At 40.0% G+C, this 6850-nt stretch overlaps 1 protein-coding gene across 2 annotated transcripts in view; it reads right to left on the reverse strand.

The window, feature by feature from the left end:
- Window positions 1-6850, reverse strand: part of LOC110112596 — a 36894-nt gene that overhangs the window by 15789 nt on the left and 14255 nt on the right. The window lies entirely within an intron of this gene.

Raw genomic sequence — 6850 nt, forward strand, 5'->3', positions numbered from 1 at the left:
ATGCACCTTGCGCTCTTGTTTTTGCACTCTTTTTTTTTCTTTAATAAATGTGTCACATGATTGCATCGGACTCTTTAAATATGGTTATCTCATGTAAATGCAGCTTATAAACAAAATTAATGCATCTGAACAGGGCAATTTCCACTATGACAACAACGTATAGATCAAGCAATGACCGCATCATCATAAATGCACATACTTGATAATTGCAGCCAGGCCCAAAAGCAACAATATTTCAAGATAATGATGTAAATAAGATCATGTTTCAAGTAATTTGTTTCCATTGCAGTACCACAGAAGTTAGCTGCAATGCCAGACCATGAGCATGTAATGAGCATTGCAGTACTTCAAGAAATCAATAACATAGGGTCAATTAAATAAATTACATAAACTAGACACACCTCGTGTATCACACTTGTGCCAAGTTGAAAATTTATGGATCAGAGTAAAACCAAGCATATGAGAAGCCTGAACATGAGACTGGAGTACAGCTTGGAAAAACGGGATAAAAAAACAATCCACATTCAACGCAAACACTAGCATAACTATGAGTCTCACAATGCTGTTCACATAAAGATCCACATGCAAACGTGAACGCACAAGCATACAAATGCATCGTACCGGTTAAAATATGCTAACACAATCATAAACATAGCGACAATACTAATTAAAAGCATAAATTACATAGTGCACAAGATTTTCATTAAGATATAAACTAAAAGAAAAAGATAAAAAACAGTTATTTGATGGATGGCGGCTGAGCTGGTGGGCCCCACAAGGGTGGGTGGCGGGCAAGAAGAGGGGGAATTTGTTTAGGAAAATTTTGAATACAATTGAGAGGGAATTAGTTAAGAAAAGAGATTTAATTTGAATTCAAATCTAAGATGGAATTATTTAGGAAAAGCCCCAGGGAGTTGATATTCATTATGTAAGGAAGAATCAATGGAGAATTATTTATAAAATTTTTAATTACAATTGGGAGTGAATTAATTAGGAAAAAATGTCTAATTTGAATTCAAATCTTAGAGGGAATTATTTAGGAAAAGGGGGCTATTTTGGGAGGGAATTAGGGGAGCCTATTTAAGGCTACCTATGGGGTGATTTCAAATTATGCTTGATTTTGCTGAAATTAGTATTGCTTATGCTGAGTGGGCTTTAGCTGACAGCTAGGGATTTGCAAGAGCCGAATCTTCCTCTCCAATTGAAGATCCAACTATATCTTGTGTTTTTCTTCTTAATTATTGTGAATAAAAAAAAAAGAAAGTTCTTGGGTTCTTCTTCCTAAATTCCTAGTGTCGTTCTCTAGTTTTGTTGAAATTGCATCCACTTCCTACCAAATTGGTATCAGAGCACTTTTTTAGAGCTTATGACGGCAAAGAAAGTTGATGCCTTAGAAGAGAGTCTTAAAAGAAAAGTTGGTCAATTCAAATCAGCGTTTATGATAGAATGACATTAATGGAGGAAAAACTTTCCAATCAAAAAGGAATGATAAGGAAACTATTAGAACTTCACACCCAACCGACAACATCGGAGATAAGAGCACCGTTGATTGGATTGTGAAGTGGGGGAAACCCTAATATAGGGAGGATGAGAGAGGATCGGGAAGTAGAAGTTTTGGGGGAAGAAGAGACGTCATCTTTGGAGCCACTTCCAAAGAGGGGAAAGGGTGAATGAGTGGGATTTTTGGTGGAGCTGAAAAGTTTGGAAGGAAAAGGAGAAGGGGAGAAGATAGAAGCACCAGACATGGTTCAGCCACTCCTACAACAGTATCGAGAGGTGTTCCAGCCAGTTCAGGGGTTACCTCTTCTGCAGGAATGCGAGCATGCGATCATCTTAAAGGAAGGTGTCTCACATATTAGTGTTCATCTATACCTTCATCCCCACATTCAGAATGAAGAGATTGAGAGATTGATCCAGGAGATGCTCAAGGCAGGGATCATTCTACCTAGTGTCAGTCCATTTTTTAGTCCAATGCTTCATCAATAGTTTCCTTCATTCCACCTTGAAGAAAATATGATCCTTTGGGAGGGGAGTATTGATGGACGGCTGAGTTGATGGGCCCCACTAGGATAGACGGCGGGCAAGAAGAGGGGAAATTATTTAGGAAATTTTTAATTACACTTGTGAGGGAATTAATTAGGGAAATATATCTAATTTGAATTCAAATCTTAGAGGGAATTATTTAGGGGAAGAGGGTTGTTTTGGAAGGGAATTAAGGGAGCTTATTTAAGGCTAACTATGGGGTGATTTCAAATTATGCTTGATTTTGCTGGAATTAATTTTGCTTAGGTTGAGTGAGCTCTAGCCGACGGCTAGGGATTTGGGAGAGTCGGATCTTCCTCTCCAATTGAAGATCCAACTGTATCTTGTGTTTTCCTTAGTTTTTTTTTAATAAAAAAAAGTTTTTGTGTTCTTCTTCCTAAATTTCTTGTGTCGTTTCTTCTTCCTAAATATCTTGTGTCGTTATCTGGTTTTGCTAAAATTGCATCCACTTCCTACCATTATCCTATAATAATGACTATTGACTAGTATATCAAGTAGAGGGGGAGGGGGCTGGTGAGAGAGCGGTGTCTGTGAATGTAGGCACAGGAGCATATGTGGATGGAGGTATGGGTACCAAGTGCATGGCACTTCATTCGACTAATGGCCTAGAGATGGGTACATCTATGTAGTTTTATTCTAACGACACAACGTCGCTATTTCAGAAATTCAACCATATAACTTCCAAGTCACAGCTGAGATAAAGTAACCATAGCTATAGCATACTCTTGGTATACCAAATAAATACAAGGTAACAATATTTACTGAAAAAATCAAATAGTTCATACTAAACATGATATTTGTGAGTGTGGGCTCTGAAAATTCGGCTCCGGCCTCCGCCAGCACTGTTTTTCTTTCGGCGAGGGAGTTTTAACGGATTAAGTTCTAGGGTAAATTTTGGAATGCAAATGGGTTTGTAGATAAGACACTACCCAGGGATTTCGCCCTCATTTTGTGAGGACTTTATGATTTGAGTTCTGGTTTCCTATAGGCGCAAACCCCTATATTTAATTACCCCTCCCAATAATGAGAGTGAACTTTCAATTAAGGCTAGTCATCAATCGGATATGTAGTATATGACATATAGTAGCAGCATGGGTTTAGGTATTTAGGAATTGGGTTTGAATGTATGAAAATTTGAAGGTTTTGTATTTAAAATAGAAATTTCACCATCTCACACTTAAAGCGGATGATAGGAGAATGGATGATGGACCCGATCAAGATTCCATGGTTCCGTCGTCTCGGGCCATCGTGGTCCCTGGTTTACTTAGTCAGAGGAGGCCCAACCTGACAGAAGGACCCTTGTCGGCAGCCATGGGTTGCTTCGTCCAAGGGTACTTTGTAGACTTGGGGTGAATATTTGTCTAAGGGGAAAAATTTGAATCCACCTTAGCTAACAGAGGGCTTTGTGCCCCATCAATTATATCCTATTGATTCATATCTCAAGGATTTGATGCCACTAAGGAGTGTATCGACGCTAGTCATAACCGGTATTTCGTAGTACCATTTGGCGGCAAAATCACTAGGTTTAGAGGGACCCGGGTCATAACCGTTTATCCTGCAGTGCCATTTGGCTGCAAAACTGCTGGTTAGAGGACAGGCACCACGTCTTTATTGGCAGGAGATTGTTTGAGATAGATTCTAGTGATATTTTCAACTAGGCATTAGCTCTATGTGAGCTGAAGTTATATTTGAATTTGTCCACTTCGGCAAACTGTTGTGGAGGGTGGATGGATTTTGTGCTTTAAGTAATTGATGGTTGAATTTCAATTTTAAATATTTGAACTTTAGGACTTTTGAAATTTTGGATTTTGTAGTTGAGTGGCATTTGAAGTGTTTGGAGTTAACCCCTCCAATTGAGATCAGCATTCAACACGGCCATCAACAGGGTGTATGGGGTCATTCATTTCCATTTTGGGGGCATTTTGTAATTATTGGTGGAACCTTGTCAACTCCTACTTACCTGCTTAGGAAGATCGGGTTCAAATTTAATAACCCGCGCAGCATCCCTAGACGTCACGTGTGTTCCCACAACATACTCGTCGAGGGCCCATGCAGGTTTTTGGGGGCATTTTGTAATTATTTGTTGAACCTTGTCAACTCCTACTTACCTGCTTAGGAGGATCGGGTTCAAATTTAATAACCTGTGCAGCATCCCTAGACGTCACGTGTGTTCCCACAACACACTCGCCGGGGGCCCATGCGGGTTGTAATTTTATTTACCCCTTTAGTGTACCTATGTGCATACATATTATAATGCATGTGCGGTGGCATTTTTGAAATATTTTTAAACACCTTCTATCTGCTTGCATGGATGTTGCGTATCCGGTGGCATGGCGTAATAGCTTCTAGATTGAGTTATTCGCTGCTTTGTATAGGTAGACTATCGTGCACTACTTGTCTCTTTCTGTAGGTGGATTATAGTACACTAACGAATCTCCTACTTTAACTCGTAAATGCTTGCACTTGCTGCGATATTTTTGTTCGTGATCATTATTTTGCATACAAGTCTTCTGGAACTGACTATATGCATTTATATTTGTTGTAGTTATTCTGTATTTTGCCTGTGACCAATACATTAGATGCATAACGAGTCTTCTATAACAGGTTGTAAGAGCTTGTGTTTGTCACTGTCCTTCTATATTTGCCCGCAGACAATATGTTGAGTGCAAGACATGTCTCTCGTAATTGATCATAAGCTTCTACTCTTATTGTATGTTGTGTGTATTGGATACAGGAGGATCTCTTACAACAACTTGTAAGAGCCTATATCTGCTGCACATCATCTGCTTCTGCTTGTGGGGAGTTGGTGCTTTTCGACTGATATTAAGTAGTTGTTGACTACGAGACGGTTTAACATCCAACACATATTATTTGCCATCACCTTTGGTCAGACTTCTGTATGAAATAGAGCTCTCCTTCATCTGCCTGTAAATGTCTTTGCTTGTATATGATGAGTCTCCAACAATAGTTCATAGGAGATTGATACATTTGCTTGACACATAATTGTTGTTGCTTGTTAGAGTGTCGTGGTATCTGTTGCATGATGTCTGTTGCAATTCTTTTGCATTTGCTCATAGGTATTCATGCCTATAGTGGTTTTGTAGTTCTTGCTTGCATACGAACTGTATGGTATTGCTACATCCATTTTGGCAAGTTATTATCCCTCGTAGATGATCTATTCTGTGCATCTTGCAAGTTGATACTTATTGAAGTTGTCATATTCATCATACATCATTGTTACTTACGAGCAGATTGTATTTGCAAGTTTCTTCATTCTTGAGGATAGTTTGCAATTTGCATGATGAATATTCATTGATGTCTCCATTCTACGAGTTGAGTACTATCATCCAAGATAGAACTTCATGTCAAAGTTTGTGGTTAATTCATACATAGACCGCTACTTGTTTATTTGACTTCTTTGACTTCATCTTTCTTAACAATTACTAGGACTTTGATATCTTGATTCAAGCCAATTTCTGTATTGTTGTCCAAGTTCAAAGCCATTGTATTTCATATCCAAGTTAAAGACCAAGTCCTTTGCAATCAAGTTGCAAGTCTTTGATTATACTCAAATCATTCAAATTACTTAATATTCAAATGGAGTTCAAGTCATGTTCATTTGGATCGAATGAAACTCAAGTTCAAGCTCATTTTAATTCTCTTAGGTTCAAGTCTTTATTAATCATTTAAATTTGGAAGCATGTTCCTTGTAGTTCAGCTTGAATTCAAGCTCTTGTTCATCCTTGCCGTCCAAACCAAGTCCGTTTCGAGTTTAGGTGAGCTTGAGCCCAATTCAAGGTCTTCTATAAGTTTCAAGTGTTATTCTTGAGTTCAAACTCAATTCAAGTTCAAGTTCCACTGTTCAATTCAAGTTCGAGTTCAAGTGCAGTTCATCTTGAGTCCAACTCAAGTCTTACACAAGTCCTTTATATTCGTTCAAGTCCACATTAAATTCGTTATAGTTCATTTTTATTTTTCCATCAGTTTAAATCCAAGTTCAATATGAGTTCAAATTTGAGTTTGTGTTCGAAAAAATCCAAATCAAGTCCAAGTATGTTCATGCGTTTACCCGAAATTTCGAGAGCCTCCCGACGTACCCCCGTCGAGGGGAAAACTACAAAAAACTGAGCCTCCCGCCACGCTAGAGAAAAGCGTGTACGGTAGGTGCCCTCGTACGAGGACACCGCGGCCGTAAAATCTGTCCCCACCACGCCAAAGAAAGGCATGTTTGGGTCTTCGGTGCCTATTACAAAAGAGAAGCAATTGTTTCCCTGCGAGCGGGTACTTATGAATATACCGGTCTCGCCGTAGGCGCCGCACCGAGTTCTCATCCCCGTGTACGGTAGGTGCCCTCGTACGAGGACACCGCGGCCATAAAATTTGTCCCCACCACGCCAAAACAAGGCGTGTTTGGGTCTTCGGTACCTATTACAAAAGAGAAGCAATTGTTTCCCTGCGAGCAGGTACTTATGAATATACCGATCTCACCGTAGGCGCCGCACCGAGTTCTCATCCCACCACGCTAAAGAAAGGCATGTTTGGGTCTTCGGTGCCTATTACAAAAGAGAAGCAATTGTTTCCCTGCGAGCGGGTACTTATGAATATACAGGTCTCGCCGTAGGCGCCGCACCGAGTTCTCATCCCACCACGCTAGAGAAAAACATGTATGAGCAGTTTGCCGACTCGACACGAACGTCGAGAACAGGATTTTGGAACCGAGGGGTCACTCACCTACCTCGTCGTAGGTGTCGCGCCGGGTTACCTTCCCATCACGCTAGAGAAAAGCGTGTATGGGCGGTTTGTCGTC

The sequence above is a fragment of the Dendrobium catenatum genome, unplaced genomic scaffold (genome assembly GCF_001605985.2).
Source record: "Dendrobium catenatum unplaced genomic scaffold, ASM160598v2 fragScaff_scaffold_459, whole genome shotgun sequence".
Lineage (NCBI taxonomy): Eukaryota > Viridiplantae > Streptophyta > Magnoliopsida > Asparagales > Orchidaceae > Dendrobium > Dendrobium catenatum.